We start from the raw sequence: 19411 nt of genomic DNA, 5'->3' as shown, positions 1-19411 counted from the left end.
CATATTTTATTTATCTTTATTTGAAACTTCAGACCCCAAATAGCCCAGATTTAAATATTGGTTTAGACCCTTGTTGAGTGAAAAAATTGAGTCACAGAGAAGAGTTCCGGAATGTTTCCCAGAATGGCTTTGCAGATACAGAAATGTGTTCCGGAATGTTGCCAGGAATCCCTGTGAGGATAAAGATAAGTATTCCAGAATGTTTTCATGGATGGTGCATGCAAACGTGACCAAACGTCATCAAACAGGAGCCACTCCGACTCGTCAAACACAGGCGTGATCAATACCTGCACTAATTACAGCATTTCTTCCCAGTAATCACTACAACACAACCATTATCAGTGTTATTAGTTCCACCTCAGGTTTTCCTGTCAGACGTGTTTGCTGTGTGAACGAGGCGTCAGTCACAGCTATTCCAGGAAAATTAACAAATGTGTTTTGTTCCTCCGGAGGCACTGCTAATGAGGTTAATGAATGTAATTTAGGCATAAAGTCTAAGATGGGTTATTGATTCTGTTAGTAAAAACATAAAAATAAAGTTTTTGACATGATGTTGGCACGACCATGGAGGCTCAATATTTGTCCAAAACATGTTTGTTTTCCATAAGACAGACAGACATAAACATACAAGGTTTTCAGTCAGCTGCTTCTGTTATAAACAGGAAGCAAATCCAGCCTAACCAGCAGCAGTCAGCCCCACACAAACATACACACACACTCTCGCTAGGTCTGACCTTTTGCCACAGATAACAAACAGGAAACACAGATTATAGATTTTAGTCATGGCCGGCTCAGCCTGAAGGATCGATACATCATACTAATAAGTAAAATCTGCAAACGCCAATTATTGCGTGTCATGTTTACCCGCTCTAGTGAGTAATCGTCCAATTTAGAGAAAGCTCACCAAGGTAAGCGGAGCTGTCGGGTTCAGGTTATAAATCTCACAAAACGACGACTAATTAAGACCCCAAAACACACATGTTAATAACACTCCCAGGCTGGTATACCTGCAGGGCCTGTGTGTGTGTGTGTGTGTGTGTGTGTGTAGGAGCTGAAGTGGAAGTCTGCTGCAATGATGGTATTCAGACTCACAGCATCAGAGCTGTTTAAAGTAGTCCTCACAGGGAGCTAAGAGCAGACCCTGCATTTATACCTATGAGCAGAGAATCTGTGTCAATACAAGAGGCAGGAAGATGCTACAGTAAGAGATTAAAGTAAGACCTGGAAAAAACAACATGCATCATGCAGATAAATGTGTGAGCTGATGTGAGTGCAGGGGCGCCAGAAATACTAGAAAATGCTAGATCAGGGGTCTGCAACCTTTACTGTCACAAGAGCTATTTTGTCTCAGCTCACCTTGATCGAAAACATTCTGGGGCAACAAAATCTACTTCAACTCAAAACTTTACAAAGTTAAAATCTACTGAATAAATATAAAAAGGAGGAACAAATTTGGAATTTATGAAATTATACATGTGAAGTCTTTTTGTTTTGTTTTGTTTTGTTTGTTTGAATTTGAAAAAAAAAAATCCAAAATGCGAAAAAATCCAAAACTTAAAAAAAAAAAAAATATATATATATATATATATATATATATATATATATATATATATATATATATATATATATATATATATATATATATATATATATATATATATATATATATATATATGAGAAATTGTAAAAAAAAAAAATTACGAATAGAATGATTTTCAAAAATTTGGAAAAAAAATGCTAAAAAATAAAATTTCAACAAATTTGCTTAAACTCCAAAATTGCTAAAACATTTTGAAGTGTCAAAACTTTGCAAAAACAGCACAAAACGAAAAAAAAAAAAGTTTTTTTTATTTAAAAAATTTACTAAGATTTTAAAATTGCAACAACTTCTTAAAGGTCATACAAGGTCGCACAAGGTTTTGAAATATCAAAAATTTGCAATTTTTTATTTTGATATTTTAAAAGTTTGTTAAAATGTAAACCAATTTTGAAATTTCAAAAATGTGCAAAAGATCTTTAAACTTTATAAATTTGTAAAAAAAAAAAAATTACATTTTTGAAGGAATATTTGAATTTGATAACATATATTAATAATATTGCTGAACGCATTAGTTTTTGTTCTTTGCAAATGTGTTGCCACAAATCAAGCATGTTTATTAAGCTGGCAAGTTGGCAATACTGTAAATCCATCCACACAGCATTAAAATCTTTATTTTTGTCCAGATTTGTCTTTTTGTAGATTTAGTTATCTTCCCAGGGCTGTAAAACTTGAAGTTAGCCACAAGTGCATGGAAAGTTGGTGGGCTGTTGATGTTGTAGGAGGTGAAGTAGAGCGATGTCAGGCTTATTGCAAGATGTGATGTATATTGTGTTAAACAGAGTGTTATTGGAAGATTGGAAGTCTTATGTTTTTCATCATCAATACCCTCTGTAAGAAAAATACAAATTCTTTACTTCAACACATTTTTAAAAAAAAATACAAGGAGCCACTGCAAAGGAGTCAAAGAGCCGCATGAGGCTCCAGAGCCTGTGGCCTGTGACTGACACATCCACCGTAAACATGCAGTAAGATAATAAACCATAAATCAGCATCAGTTCATGTGCAGGTGCTCTCCTCTCCTGCCGGTGAAGTTTGGTTTCACAGGATCCGACTGTGAGCTAAAGGCCAGTTGGACCTGAAGCGAGCCATCACTCTGTTGATGATGAGCTGTGGATCGATGTTCGACGGTGGCATCGGAGGAGACCTCCACTCCGGTTTGTTCCTGCGGGTCAAGCTCGCTGACACCAGCTTGATGCTTGTTCAGACGCAGCCGGCGGCTTGTTTTCGCTGAGAGCTAAACTGATCCGAGAAGTGTTTCACAAGCTATTGATATTCTGCCTCTGCCCCAGGTGTGTGTGAGTGTGTGTGGTATGTACTGTATGTGCGTCCTCTTAGTGTCTGTGAGTAAAGAGTTGGCCTGGAGGATCTCTGCTGAAATTAATGACTCTCTGCTTTAGTTGCTGGAGGCTTTGCCGCCCTCCTCCTACTCCTCCTCCTCCGCCTCCTCTGCCTCATGGTGGTTTGGATGGCGGCAGATTTAGTTGTTGCCACGACACCTGTTAGGAGGAGGTGCAACAGCAAGAGCTACTCTCTCACTCTCCAGCATAACACAGGAGGGAGGGGGACGATGAAAATCAGGATCATTGTGAGTGGTTTCAGTGGAGCAGTGGTGACTGATGTCGAAGTTTGCATGAGCTATTGGCGTAGGATGAAGCAAAACGCTCGCTGTGCAAAGATGACATCATTTTCAGGGTATCTGTAGGCATCATTCTATCCTGACCGCCAACATAAAATAAACACTTGAAGCTTAATGAAACATATTTTTGCAAGTCCATGATGTTGAGCACAGTTTGATGGGGGTGATTTTGCTGGTGGGGAGATTTGGAGGTCTCTAAAGCCTGTTTTTGATTGACAGGCACAGAGATCGAGAGCGAGAAGGAGGCCGGATAGATTCTCCAGATTTTCCTTAAATTGGCAATTAGCTTTAATGAGCGCTTTAATTTTAATGAGAGGCTCGCAGATCTCTTGCTTCATTTCATTCTTGACCCTCCATCCAGACCCCTCCCCCGCCTGTGGTAAATGCTAAATGGACTGCACTTAAAGAGCTTTCCTACCTCCACCACCAAGGCCTGTCTGTTCCACTCGGACACACCAAAGAGCGGAGGCCTGCTGGCAAACACCCTCTGACAGTTCACTGACTCTCCACCCAATCAAAGCTGATTTGTTCAGCTCCACCCTCACGGCTTCCTCCCGTTCCTTTAATTTCTTAATTTTCCTCTGGAACGTCAATCCATCTTATTCTAATGAAGCTCGGATCTCGCTGCGTCCAGGAGCATCCGAGCGGCAACGATCCTCAGGCCACAGCAGCGGCCTCAATTAGATTATCTGTGGACGAGGGAGGGGTGGGGGGGTGACGTTGGTGGGATGAGGAAGATGAGTGGCTTGATGGAGGATGTTTGATATAAATTGCGTTAATGGTTTTAATCCCTCTGAGTGCAGCGAGGAGTCCGCCGTGCAGCAGAGACCTCTGCTCTGCAGGCACCGTGGAAAACAGAAACCTGGATCATGGAGGACAGAAAGTGGACAAAGAAAAGAGCCAGCTCCTCAAACCAGGCTGGATACTGGGTTTCTGGAATGTTTCTGGAATGTTTCCAGAAATCTGGACATTACCACATTTACACAATGCTACTAGGAATACACTTATGTTACCAGTATTCTGGAATGCTTGCTAGATTCTGATGCTCCAGCATAATTCTAATAGACTGCTCTAATGTAACGTTTATTCTTTTTCCAGACTTCTGGAATGACTCAAAGTTTCTGATTTGATACTGGAACTCTAGAACGAAGACTTCTGTTTCAGGATTTTTTTTAGAATTCCAAAAATTTTAGAAACATTATTAAATGTTATTGATTCTAGATTTTTTTTTTCCAGAATTCTAGCATGTTGTTAGAAATAGACTACTGACATATCAGCAGAATTTTGGAATGTCTCTAGAATTCTGGAATATTAAAAGGAGTTCTGGACCTGAACCAAAGTTGTTGAATTTAAATGAGGTAACATTAATAATTCCAATATTCTGCAATGGTCACGGGTTGTTTTTTTTTTGTTTTTTTTTGTTTTTTGTTTTTCTAGAATTATGGAACATGACTATCTTTCTGCGTTGATACTGGTATTCTTTGATTTTACTGGAGTTCTGAAATGACACCAAGTTTCTAGAATGAATCTGGATTCTGAAATGAGATGCGGGTTCTAGAATGTTTCTTCATTTCCAGAACCTCAGCAATTTTCTGGGATGTTCATGGAATTCTGGAGTTTTAACATAATTCCTGATGTTGCAAGGATAACACTTGTGTTACTAGTATTCTAGAAAAGTATTGGTAATCTGGAATGTCACCAGTATTCTGGAATGATATTGGGCGTCTAGAATTTGGGTAACATTGATGTTACCAATATTCTGAAATGATCGTGGGTTAGGGAATTTATTTGTTTATTTATTTATTTTATTTTTTCTGGAATTCTGGAATGTGACTAGCATTCTGCATCAATACTGATAAATTTCAATTTCAATTCCACTGAAGTTCTGAAATGACACGAAGTCTTCTGGGATTCTGAAATGATATTCAGGTTCTAGAGTGTGTCTTAATTTCCAGAACCTCAGTAACATTCTGGAATGTTCATAGGATTCTGGAGTTTTAACATAATTCTCATATGTTGCTAGGATAACACTTGTGTTACCAGTATTCTGAAAAAAGTATTGGTATTCTGGAATGTCACCAATATTCTAGAATTATAGTGGGCGTGTGGAATTTCTAAGCACTTCTAGAATGTGACTGGGATTCTTGAATGTCACTTGTATGCTGGGATGTTACTGGAATTCTGGGTTTTAACCAGAGTCATAAAATTTTACTTGGATAACCAAAATGTTATTAGCATTCTGGAACAGTAGCAGTGTTCTTTGTATTTTGCAGATTTCTCTAAGGTGACCAGTCATCTTGAATGATACACAGGCTCTTGAATCTTGCTCTTTAAACTATTTTTGGAGAATTACCTTGAATGATGAAGAAGTTGCTGAGGATAGATTTCAGTCAGGCCTTCCAAAGTCAGACCTGTGGGTCAGCTGTGGTCCAAAGTCCACTAGTATGATTCTAAAGCTCTTTACATTCACATACTGGATATCAAACAACGAACACATGGTCACTTTTTAAGATCAAAAAATGGAAAACCCCCACAGCCGATACTCTTGATCTTCTATCAACAGTCTTTCCATTCCTACATGTAATAAATCAAGTGTAAAGAGACATGCTAAAGCATCACTTTGATGTAAACTCACTCTCTGTAAACAGTTTGAGCAGGCCTTCAGGCTGGTAAATAAAAAACCACTTTTTAATGTAAACACTTTTAAACCTCCTTCTCAGCAGGAGGTTATTTCCTGCTTCAAGCTGTGTTAATTGCAACGGCATGATTAAGGGTTATCACATTTTACACCCACACAGATGCAAGAAAAAACAATCCCAGTGGGATCTGGAGTAATACATCAGAGTAATGTATGTGAGGAGACTGCTGTTTTATACACAGATTGGAAATCAAGGATTCAGAGTGGAAGAGAGAAAATCACACCAGCAGAACCAAACCACTGTCTTCCTCCAACTGAGAGATTCATCATCGTTCAAAAACGATGAAGAGAAATCAAACTGAGCTGTGGAGTCAGTGAGGTTATGTTTTTAGAGTCTCTGTGAGGACTTTCTGCTCGATGTTGACTGCAGCGACACCTGTGGACAGAATCAGTAGAGTCCATCCCCTATCATAAAGGTGGGACTCTTAGCAGGGCGTTTCTTCATTCAAGACCTTTTTGGCCTTAAGACGGTTAAAATGATGTGATGCCATAGCTTGCACCTTTAAGCCCAGTCTTGTATCCCAATATTTTTCAAATCCGCTTTTATTTTGTAGTCACGCCTTGCCTCATGATTCAGGCAACTTCACTTCCTGCCCTTGTATTTTCCTTCCTTTGAGATTTTGATCCCCATCCCTCATGTTTAAAGGTCTGCTGCTACCTTCATCTCGCATACATAACGTATTTTAGTTTTTTCCAAAGGGTTATTGGTGTTTACATGGTCACTTGCAACTGGGTTATTGCTAGTATTCCAAATATGAATGTGAAGATTTTGGAAAATCCTGGTTTCATGGTTTTGTGTAGACGCCGGTAAACAGAGTTTTTGGTTGTCAATCCTCACAGCTGAATGACAGGGGCTCATTCTGATTGGCTGTACTTTTACAGGTACAAACCACATTTGTTCAAAAATACTGGGCACTAATTCACATAAAATGGAAAGGTACGATGTTTAGGTACCTAAACGCATCCTTGTGACAGTAAGGGAGTGGAAGAGCAGGCGATTTTCTATGCTTGATGTGAACACAGCATTGCAAGATTATATATTGAAGAATAAATATGTCAAATAAAAAAAAAATATAGATTTTACTTTTGAACAAAATAATGTTTATTATCACATGAACACATAATGATCAAAAGATTGGTACCTTTGAGTACCGATACTGATTGCCAGGTACCAGGTATTAATACCTTATTGTTTCAAATGTAAAAGGTACCCATCATAGACTTATATAGAGTGGACAACCTGGCTCCACCATTTATCATTGTACGATTTTGGCGCCAAATTTCTCCATCACAGGCGCAGCCTTTGTAGCAGTTGTGCAGCTAGAGTCTGCACAGTAGAGACTGAGGGATTCTGGGAGAATCTGAGTGGAGCCGGGTGAAAAAAATATTAATTATTATTTTTTCTTTAAAGAGTCCGATCACTTCCTGACTCTACCTCCCAACATATTTTACAGTCCCCCCAAAAAATACACAAGAATGGCAGCTGTCAATCATTGTTTAACATGACGTAAAACCTCGTTTTTAACCTCTTATAACTAATGAAAATGAATCTTTTCAGAAAAAAGATGACTTGAATACAAGACAGCCAAATAATATCTTCAAATCACCACAACAATCGGACATGAGAAACATTTCTACCAGGTGTACTAATGTTTTTAAAATTTGACCACAGCTCATCTGGAATGACTGAAGAGCTGCATATTTTGACCTATCCTGCAGCCTTCCACCAGGGGGAGCAGTTTTTCCGGCGACCTCACTTCCAGCTAAGCAAGATGACCTCCATTGTTTTAACAGTCTATGGTACCCATCCTTATGTGTGGGTGAAAGTATTTTTAAAACAAATGAGGAGGGATATTCGTTTTTGAAAATGCCTGGCTACTTATGGACATGGCCCAAACTAACACAGGGAAACCAAATACAGAGACAGGATACATTTTTAAAAAATGCAGAAACACTTAAGATAAACATTAAAAGACCCACACGTGACAAAAACCAAGCAAAAACTATAGACTGAAAAGGGAAACACAGAAAACACCAAACAAGAATCATGAAAAATCACATAAAACTCAGGAAACGAAATCCAAACCATGCTTTTCACCGGCCTCTCTGTTGTAGGACTCTTCTTGTTTTTTGGGAAATTGAGGTATTTCGAGAAACGGACAGCCCATGTGACACCTGTTTACCTGCTTCAAAGCAACGCCTTTTCCTGAAGTTAATTTCTATGATGTTTATGTCTAACTTTCCTTTATACCACTGTCAGGATGAAGGTCAATAAAGACATGAACAAAATACATGTATTTTTGATCTGGTGGGTCAATAGTGTAGTTTGAGAGAAAGAAGGAGAGAAAACTTCAACATTTTATTTAAATACTCCTACTCTTTACTTCAGCTTTCTGTTCCCCAATTCTTCCCAGCGTGTAGCAGTAGGTAGCTTTTCTTTCCCACCAGGGGGGTGGAGCCATAAGAGTGTGACATCAGATGAACTTCTGAATTTCTGAGCCATTTGTGAGATTGTCTACATGTACTAATTACTCTACACAGATGCAGATCTTGTTAATTTGTGCATCTGTTCGAGCATTCACTGGTTGTTCTGCTACGATGTTATCTCCATAGATAATCTCCCCCAATTTGAAAGTTGGGCCCAGATACCAATTACAGCGCCGGGCCTGTTGTGTTTGTCCAATCAGGTGTGTGAGGATAACCTGCTGATGTCTAAGTGAAACGGAAAGCCGTCAATCACGTCCTGTTCAGCCCTAATGATGTCCGTACCCACAAGTAAAAGTTTCTTCCGGCAGCAGCAGAGTGAAAGTCGGAGGATTTTCCGAGCCCGGCTGTGTTTTCTGTTTCTCAGCATCGGTATGAAACAGCCTCCAACTGAATACCAAGACACAAACACATTAGTATACTGCTGCATATTGTAATGTGTCCCTGACATTTCCTCCCAATTACTCACTAATGCTGCATCCACAGCACAATGTCTCTGCATTTATCACTGGAAATTGATGCAATTTATATTCATCTGGCACAATGACACAATAGCACAGTATGGGAATGGATTTCCTACTTCAATGGAAACCACCCAGTGTGAATGGAAATGGTGAGATAAGATATTTAAGAGGCAGCAGCGGAGGACAGGAGATGGAGATTTAAAGGCTGAGAGAAAAATCCATCTTTGGATTCACTTTTTCAGCCTTTAACAGGTTTGTTTGTAGCTGTCTAATTATATCACACTGTTTCTAATATCAGTTTGACAAAATTGCTCCTTTGTCTCCAAACATATTCAGGATGATCAGAGACTTGGCTCGTCTTCCAGCGCAGCAGCTAAAAGCAACATTCAGGCCAAACATACACATTTCGCCTCGCATTTTCTCTCCATTTTCATCCACTCAGTGTGTTTTCTGCTGCTGCACACGGTCACTCACAGGCAGGGGTGCCAATAATTCACTCTCTGTTTACGTAAAATAGAAGTTTAGATGCTAAAATATTCTGGTAGGGGTGGAAATTTTGATAGAAACTTTCTCTGTAGTGAAACTTTGAGATGGACTTGAAGTGAAAAGTTTCCCTGGAGGATGTTTGGTGTGCAGAGATCAGCCATGTTCGGATCACCGGTTGTTTTTCAACCAGGTGATCCAGTAAACTGTGCAAGTGTTGGTGGACTTGTTCCACCGGAAAACGGGAAACTGAAAGTGATTTGATGTTATTCATAATGTTTTGATAGTCATTCCAAAAGTATTTTCATGTTTCCATATTTTGAACAGCATTCCAAAATACCTTTGATGCTTTGGAAAACATTCCAGGAATCCTTGGATGCTTTACTTGACATTCCAGAGGTGTCCTGATGCTTCCAGATACATTCTAGAAGCATTATGATACATTGAAAAACATTCCGGAAGGTACCATGATGCTATAATGAAGTCTCAAAAACTGCCATGTTACTTTGAGGTCATTCTGGATGTGACCTCATGCTCTCAAAAGAATTCCAAAAGTGCTAAGATGCATTGAAGATGTTTCTGAAATGCTTTAATGCTTTAAAAAAAGAAAATCCAGAAGTGTTTTGATGGTAAGAAAAACATTCTCAAAGTGCTTAAATGCTTTGAAAAAAAAAAATCATCAAGTGCAAAATAAAAAAAATAAAATAATAAAAAAAAAACAATTAAGTACTTTGATTGATTTTCCAGATGTGCTTTAAATTTTTAAAAGTCAAACCAGAAGTTCTTTCCTGCTTTCATAAACGTTCCATGAGTGCTTTGTTAATCTGTAAAGCATTCCAGAATGCCTTTGATGCTTCGGAGGACATTCTGGAAGTGCTATTGGTTCATTCAAAAAGTCATGTAATGCTTTCGGAAACATCCTAGACGTATCTTGATGCTCTGTTAAACATTCAGGAGGTGCCTTGATGCTATAATGAACTCTCCAAAGCTGCTGTGTTACTTTGAAGTCATACTTGATGTGCTGTCTTGTTCTCCGAAAAAATCCAGAAGTACAAAGAAGCACTGAAAATGTTTCTAAAATAGTAATAATAATAATAATAATAATAATAATAATAATAATAATAATAATAATAATAGTAATAATACATTGTATTTAAAAGTGCCTTTCAAACACCCAAGGACACTGTACAGGATAAAACAACAACAATAAAATCAGCAAAATACAACAGACAGTAATGGATAAGTGGATGAGAGTGGAATAGTCATGGTAAGGATTATGTGGTTCGGAACAGGTAGGTTTTGACTTTGGATTTAAAAAGATACAGGGAGGAAAATGCTTTGATAATTAAAAAATATATATATTCTAGAAGTGCTTTAACGCTATGAAAAAAAAATCTTGAAGAGTTTAAAAGCCTTGGAAAAAACCACTGATATTTAACAACGCACACAATAAAAAAAAAAAGAAAAAGAAAAAAAAAATTTAGTACCTTGATAGCTTATTCAGATGTGCTTTACGTTTTTAAAAGTCATTCCAAAATTACTGTCATAGTTTCCGGAACATTATAGAAGTGTTTTGATAATCTAAAAAGCATTCCAGAATGCCTTTGATGCTTTGGAAAACATTCTGTAAGTGATATGAAATCATTCCATAAGTGCTGTCAGGCTTTCAGAAACATTCCAGAAGCATTTTGATGCTTTGTTAAACGTTCAGGAAGTGCCTTGATATTTTAATCAACACTCAGGAAGTGTTATTTTGAAGTCATACTGTATGTGCTGTCATGCTCTCAGAAAAATTCTAGAAGAGCTAAGAATCATGAATGTGTTTCTGGAGTGCTTCCATGCTTTGATAAACATTCAGGAAGTGCATTATAGTGTTTTGTTTTTCTTGTATTTTTTAAATATCATTCTGGGAGTGCTTCCATGCTTTGATAAACATTCCAGAATGCTTTGATGGTTTGAAAGTCATTCCGGAATGCTCTGATGGTTTTTAAAACATTCTTTTTAATGAGCAATCTGAAAGTGTTTCATCCCAATTTTTTCTTGATGTTAACATTTGCTTGTTATTAAATCCAATACTGACCTTAATGTAATTTTAATATATTTCTCTCTATTTGCTGACATTTGCTCGATGCTTTTGGAGGATCTACCTTCTACTCTGGATTCTCAGCATTTGAGACCAAACTCCCAGCTAACAAAAGCAGAATGGACGGATTGATCCTTAAACAGACACGTCGCCAACACTCCTGAGTTAAACTAAACATTAATGAATCAAACAGTCACAAGCAGGACTGCTGAGTTCTGGAGAAACTTTCACCTGATGTAACTAATCACCGGGAAATGATTCATCCCTTTTGAAGAGACGAGTCCTGACAGAAAGCAAACAACAGCATCTACAGTGTGATGTCGGTGTCGATGTCGTGCTACCTTTCTTTCACAACAGGTCGGACATTGCATGTGTGAAAGGCATCACTGCCTTCATTGAAGTGTGGAATATTTAATTGGTATCATCAGCCCATCTGTACCTCATTTGTGGGCCTTGTTATGGAAATCTTTGCTTTCAGATCTTTTGTGTTTTTTGTTATCAGAATAAAAAAAACAGTTACTGTTAAAAATGACTCATTTCTTTGTCCAACACTGTCGGACACAGATGTAAACAACCAGCACTCACCAAATTATTCAGAACTAAAAGCCTCTCCTAATTCGAGAAGCCTGATCTGAAAAGACATGAGTTTAAGTTCATGTATTTGAGTGAAACGTGACGACTGACAGATAAAAGTTGTTAAAGACTCCTCTGCTTAACCAGACAGGCTGAGTGTTTGCTGCTTTACTTTTAACTCTTCTAATAGACTGGAAAGAAAAAAAAACTTTCATTGTTTCTGTGTGTCTTTGTTCAGGCTACCGTATGATTGGTTCGTCCCTCCAGACCTCGTACCATTAGTTTCAGTCAGAGCAGCAGCATCAAGAAACAACAACACATTTCCCCATTAAATCAAACCTTGGTCTGACCCTGCGGTTGTATGTTTTTATTTATAAATATAAGGTTCTGCTTGATGATGCTAAAACTGTGAACTTGTGGAAAAGAAAGTGTGCAGAAAATATATATGGACTGAGTAATGACTGCAGGCACTGTGGTGGACAAAGCGCTGTCATAATCAAAGTGGGGATTTGTTCAGCTCGGGTGTATCAGGCCTGAGCCGAGGGAAGAGGAGGAACACAGAAAGAAAAGCCCTGGATGCAGTGTTTGACTGTGACACCGCTGCTGCTCTGACACCGCTGCCTCCAGATAAATTTGCAAAGTGTGTTTCCATCAAATATGACCTCACTGCTCGCCAATTATCTCTGCAGGACTGCATCGTCTCAGCAGCCGGGGTCGACCCCGTCTGTCAGCCGCTGTCCGTCCTCCCGGCTGACGGGGGCAGGGGGGATGTAAAAGCATGTCTCCATCGGCAAATAATCACTCCCAGAAAGCATGCAATCTGCAGGGTCGGAGGTCGGAGCTTCCATAAACACATGCCGCCCGGCTGGCGGAGGCAGACCGGGTCACCTGCTCCTCGGAGCGGATGAAAGGCTGTTTGCTTCCTGTCTGTGGAGCTGTTGTTTTCTCTCTGCTGACGGGAGCAGGTGGAGAGCGCCGCCGCTGCAGGCTCGACCTCTTCGCACTTTTCACCAGCAGCAAATCTGTGTCTGTCACAGCGCCTGAGGAGAGACTGAACAGGGTTTATCCACGTATACTCGACCCTGTGGGTGAGATGATCGATGATCCTTTAAATTACACGATGACGAACCAACACTGGCCCCCGGGCGGTGTCCTCGAGAACGCAAATAAAAACACAATTCATATTTATGTTGTGTAAATAAAGAAGGAGTTATGGATAAAGACGTGTCATTGAGTTCAGGCTATAAAAGGTGAATGATGTTGTCAACAGAATTGTCCTGTGGGGAGCATGAATGTGCAAACACAAGGTTTTATTTTGTTGGAATATTTGTTCAGTTATTTTTTAAAAACATTCAAACTCTTCATGTTTTGAGGACTGGTTTTCAACATCAAGAAACTACAATAGCTTCTTTCTATCTTATGTGGTTGGGTTAACATGAAGTCAGAGAAATACATCTGTTCATCCTCTGGGGAGCATGAACATGCACAGAAAACCCCAGGGGCTCTCAATCCAGCTACTTCTTGGTTTATTTGAAAACTTGACTCTTTACTGTGCTAGTTCTTCAGATCCTGTTGAAGGGGTCTCCCTTGGAGCTGAGTTGGTTCATCCTCTGAGGAGCAGGAACAACGAACAAATACAGAGTAAATTCTGTCTTTTGCACGCTATCTTGTAAATATCACATTTAAAAATCTAGTTATCTTCTTCAGGTTCGGCAAAAGTGTGGATCACAGGAGTGATTGAAATTAAAATGCTTCTTCTTGTAGAGACAATGAACATGACTGAAGTAAAGTCTGAGAGTCCAGAGTCCAGTCCTCGTTTTACAAGTTTTAGTCCAGCATTGAGCCCCCATTTTCAAAGACTGAGTCCAGAGTCAAGTCCATCCTATTAAAGTCTGAGTCAAGTGAAGTTGACACTGTCTTACTCAAAGTCTGATATGGTCTCTATCTAAGTCCAGGTCCTGAACCCACTCCTCACTATCAGGTTCTAAGTATTAAATCAAGTCCCAATGATCTGAGTCTGGGTCCTGACTGAAGTCCTCACCATCTGAGCCCAAGTCCCAAATCATGTCCTCATTATCTAAAAATAAGTCCTTCATTGTCTAAGTCAAAGTCCAATATCAGGTTACCCATTTACCAAAACTAAGACCCAGTTTAAGCCTCCACTACCAACATCTATCAAGTATGAGATCTGGCTTAAGTCCTTACAACATCAGTCTAAGTCCTAAGTCAGGTCCTAGTTATCTAAATCACAGTCCTAAACTAAGTCCTCACTGACTTTATTGAGTCCTAAGTGTCGTTAACACAATCTCCTTGTTATCTATAGCCGCATTTCCATCAAGCAGTCCCGTTCAGTTCAGTACGGTTTGGCACAGTTGATCCTGTTTGCGTTTCCACAGCAAACTGTGCCCTCCCGTGGTAGGCAGCGTGTAAGCCGGATGCCGAAAGCTGCAGCTGCGTGACGCTGCAGCTGCAGCGCAACACAGTTTACCCCGCTAATAAATCCAACGAAGAAGAAAAACACAACACAGTAAACAAAGAGCATAGATGAAGACATGCAGCATTTCGTCCTCTCTGTGATTGACATGTAGCTCTTTGATACAAAGAACAATCAAGCTTTGTTTCAGAGAAGTCTGTGAGCCGCCAGGAGAAATACATCCGCTGTTGCACAGGAAGTGACGATTCTTTTGACCAATCAACCGTCTGCAGTGTTGTAGCTCCACCTTCTGAGAGCGGATCGGTTCAGTCTGGCACCCAAATGAAAGGGTCCCAAAGAGTGGGACGACTCGTCTCGGTTATTTGGGGATCTGTCCCGGGATAAGTCTGTTGAAACGCCACAAAATGCGCGCCGTACCAAGACAAACGGAACCAGTCTGCTTGGTGGAGACGCAGCTTTTGTCCTGGTCCTCAATCCAATCCTCACGATTTGGGTCCAAGAGCTAAATTGAGTCATTATGATCAAAGTCTGGGCCTCAAGTTGAGTCCTCCTAATCTAAGTCCAAAGTTAAGCCCTCACAGTAACAGACTCAGTCCAAGTCTGAGTCCTCATTCTGGACATCTCAGTCCTGGATCGTTGTTGTAAATTAAGTCCCTTTGATCTAACTTCAAGTCCAGGTAAAATCCTCACCATCTGAGTCTGAGTTTTGTGTCAAGTCCTTGATATCCTTGCCAAGCGCTAAATGAAGTCCTTCTTATCTAATTTCGAGTCCTAATAAAGTTGTTACTACCTGAGTGTGAGCTCTGGGCTGAGTCCAAGTCCTGAATCAGTTCCCTGTTATCTGAGTCAGAGTCCAGAGTTGGTATCTTGGTCTGTACTCTTCCAGTCCTGAGTTGAGTCCTTATTTCATGTTACTCATCACATGAAGGGCGTCTCTTTTCCTTCAAACTGTTGAGTCTCTGAACTTAGGCTGGCTCCAGTCCAGGTCCTGGACTTGAGGACGAAAGCACCGTCCAGCTCGTAAAGTGTTTTATCTTATAGTCAGCATGTGTTCAGAGTCACATTTCAGATATCTGTTGTGTTCCCAGCTGTTACTGTTGAATAACGCTGTTATCTGAGCGCTGTAGCCTGTGAGGAATCAGTGAAACGAGGTGTTTTTGTTCCTGCTCGGATGCAGAGCAGCAGAATTGAACTCAGTTTACTGTACAAGCTGCTTTGCATCATCACAAAAGCCTCTAAAACACTTGGAGGGCTAATTACGGGCCGCCAGAGCAAACAAAAGTGCAACAACACAACAGAAAGAGGATCAAAGAGCTTATTTCCCGAGGAGTCTGCGTGCTTCAACAGTCTGACTGGAGGTAAGAAGATCAACAGCGTGCACAAAGTCACACTGCTCATCTGATGTGGCGAGGACTCGAGTGGGTAAGTAGCAGTTCACGGCCGTACCATTATCCCGCTGAGGGGCCGCTGGGTGATTATAGCCTGTTGCCCCGGCCGCGGGCTGTGGAGCCTTGTTAATACAGCTCTGGAGGTGGGCTAATTGGTGCTTAATTACTGTAGTCGGCCCACCAACAGTCAGCACCAACAGCTGCACCCGGCAAAGAAACAAAAAGGAGGACGGGAAAAACCTGAGGGATGAATAAGCAACCAGAAACACTGAGCCGTTCAGACACCATTGTTCTGTAACCGTGAGAGGAAGCGGGAGGAGGGCGAGAACACTACGGCAGCTCATTGGGACAAATCGTTAAGATGTGAATTATAGATTCCACCAAACGCTTGTTCTCTGCTTTGTGCTCCCCGGCTTCAGGAGCGGCGTCGCTCATGAAATGTTCAGAGGACAGATGGCGACAAAAACAGACGCACATGGCTGACAGGAGGAGAGCTCAGCACTTCGACTGTACGTACGTTCAATAACAGCGAGGCAGATTAGAGCGGCCCTGAGCATCAGCAGATAAGACCTGCAGCTCTCCCTTCTCCTTTTTTCCTCCCGCTCTGATTACTGCACTCAGACACATTTGATTATGCAGGGGCAATTTGCAGAGAAAGTGTTTATTTGGCAGGAAAGTGAAAGAATTGATGAAAGCAGCGAGTCAAAGGAGAGGAGGCTGTGTCGCCCGGCTTGTTGACAAGTGTTTTGATTCGGCTATTTACGGTGTTTAAAAGTGTAGCGCTGCAGAATGAGAAACAAAACACAGCGGAGGATTTTCCCACTCATGTCAGGGAACACGGAGGACCAGGCTCGGCTCTTAATGTGTGAAGATTTCTGCACTCAAAACACTGAAACCACAAACCACAACAGCCCTTTCTAACTTCATGTAAGCTTATATAAAAGGGGTTTAGTCATGCATGGTTACCCCTAACTAATGCTATAGCTAACCTAACCCTGACCCTGACCTAACACATCTTCAGATGTTTATTGCATGTATTGCTCAGAAAAGCTCCCACAGAAGTCTGCGTAGGATCCTTGAATAAATCTTCAATAGCAAAACTGTTTGGCACATTGTCAGCTTAAAACTTATCCCCAACATCCTCATCTTGCAAAGGTTTACACCCCTTGAATTCACCCACAATCACACAGGATTGAAGGAGTAGAAAGAAGTCATAAATATGCAGATAAATTCATAAACTGATTGCAGCCTGATGTCTAATTAATGACACTTCAGTTGATCTACAACTGAGGTAAAGTCGCTGTAAATAAAGCTCCATTCAGTTCAATGAAGTCATGTTTCAACCGATCAAGATGCATCCAAAAGCTTCTTAAGCTAGTTCAAGAGAAGCAGATGATGTTTTTATCAATGTCTTCCATTTTCAAGTTCTTCAAGTTGGCTCAAATGGGAGGGAGAACAAGTTTTATCACCTGCTCACATCCCCTGATGCACCTCCTAAGTTAAACTGCATAGCTGCCTTTAGTAAAATGAAGAGAACAGGAGCAAAACAGGTAAATTTCTGTTCAAATTAAGAATGTTTGCACCCACCAAGATCCCTACAATTCAATCAAGTCACATACATTTGTGGATAGTAACATGGTTTCTTAACGTTCTTTCGGAACTTGATTTCAAAACAGCAATGCTTGAACCTGCAAATGTGCAAAAGCTCAGGTTTGGACTGTCATCTGCCACAGCTTATCTGGGTTTGGGGGCAGCAATCAGTGAAGACCAGTGGCCCCTGTCCCTGGCTATTTCCACCAGCTCCTCTGAGGAGATACCAAGGTGTTCCCAGGCCAGTCCAGAGATATAATCTCTCCACTGTATTCTAGGTCTACCTTGGGGTCCCTTCCCTGCTGGACATGCCTGAAACACTTCCCCAGAAAGGCGTCAGGGAGGCATCCTCACCAGATGTCCGAACCACCTCATCTGGCTCTTTATGATGCAGAGAAGCAGCGTCTCTCCAGGATGCCGGAGCTCCAAACCCCTATCTCCAAGGGTGAGCCCAGACATCCTGTGGAGGAAGCTCATTTCAGTCGCTTGTATCCTCGATCGTCTTCTTTTGGTCACGACAGCTCATGGCCATGATGAGGGTTGGAACACAGATTGACCGGTAAATTGAGAGCCTTGCCTCCTGGCTCAGCTCCCTCTTCACCACAACAGACCGGTGCAGCATCCACATCATTGCTGACACCGCCCTGATCCATCTGTCAATCCCTTGCTCCATTTTCCCCTCACTCGTGAACAAGACCCCGAGATACTTGAACTCCTCCACTTGGGGCAAAGACTCTCTTCTGACCTGGAGTGGGCAGTTCACCCTCTTCTGACTGAGAACCATGGCCTCTGACTTTGGGGTGCTGATCTTCATCCTGGCTGCAACAAGCAGAGATAGGATCCTAAGACCCTTGAACCTGACTCCCTCCACCACCACTTGACTGCGCCTTGAAATCCTGTCCATAAAAGCAATGAACAGAATCGGTGACAAAGGGCAGCCCTAGTAGAGTCCAACCCTGACTGGGAACGAGCTTGACTTACTGTTGGCAATATAGACCAAGCTCTTGCTTCAGAAATACAGAGACTGAACAGCCCATAACAACTCCGTATTCACGAAGCATCCCCCACAAGATATCTCGGGGGACACACTCAAAAGCCTTTTCCAAGCCCACAAAGCACATGTGGACTGGTTGGGTGAACTCCCATGCGCCCTCTCGTACCCTTGCAAAGGTATAGAGCTGGTCCAGTGTTCCACGGCCAGGACGAAAACCACGTTGCTCCTCTTGAATCTGAGGTTTTCAGAAATGATTGACATTATTTCTGCAGTGTTAGCAGTGAGCCACTTTCACTCTAAGATAATGTGTGGAAATACTTCAGTACTTGGCCAAAAGGCATTTTGCTTGACTTCCCAGTCGGGGCGTTGTTGGCCTCGTGGTTTAGGTACCAACTATTGACTCAATAGTACATAAACCAGGTCCTTGTGACATCACCAAACGGTTTCTGGTCCAGAGTTTTGAAGCCCGTCATTGACGGAAACCAGGTAAAGGTAAAGAAGCGGGCCTTTAGGATCCCCACTTACAGCTACATGGTGCCCACCTGTCAAAACTTGCATGTTTAATAACGAGTTATAAAACGATTCATTCACCATATAGTGTGTGCTGATAAAGAAATGATCTATTCAGACTAAAATTATGTTTCTACCAGATCATAAACAGGTTCATTTCTGCTGTTTTTGCAGACAGCCTCTAGTGGACACTCAAGGAACTGCAGTTTTAATACTTCTGCATTGGCTTTGTATGTTTAGACTGGGGTTCCTGCTTTGTGCACAGGCTGTAGTTCTCATTGCTAGAGCTTTAGCATCTTTCAAAGCACACTGACTGCTCTGACAATGTGAAGGATGCTTTCGGATCAAAGAAAAGTTTTAGCAGATTGCATGAAAGGATCAGTCACATGGTGCAGAAAATGTAGATCATTTATCCAATCAGCTTGTGAGAAAAAGGTTGAAACAGCGTCTTGGATCGAGGTTTCCTAAACACTG

The sequence above is a fragment of the Halichoeres trimaculatus genome, unplaced genomic scaffold, assembly GCF_033239565.1.
Source record: "Halichoeres trimaculatus isolate MK-OKI-2021-1 unplaced genomic scaffold, fHalTri1.1 fHalTri1_scaffold_7, whole genome shotgun sequence".
NCBI classification, from domain to species: Eukaryota; Metazoa; Chordata; class Actinopteri; order Labriformes; family Labridae; genus Halichoeres; species Halichoeres trimaculatus.
The sequence above is the reverse complement of the archived record's forward strand: the minus strand, read 5'-3'. Positions refer to the sequence as shown.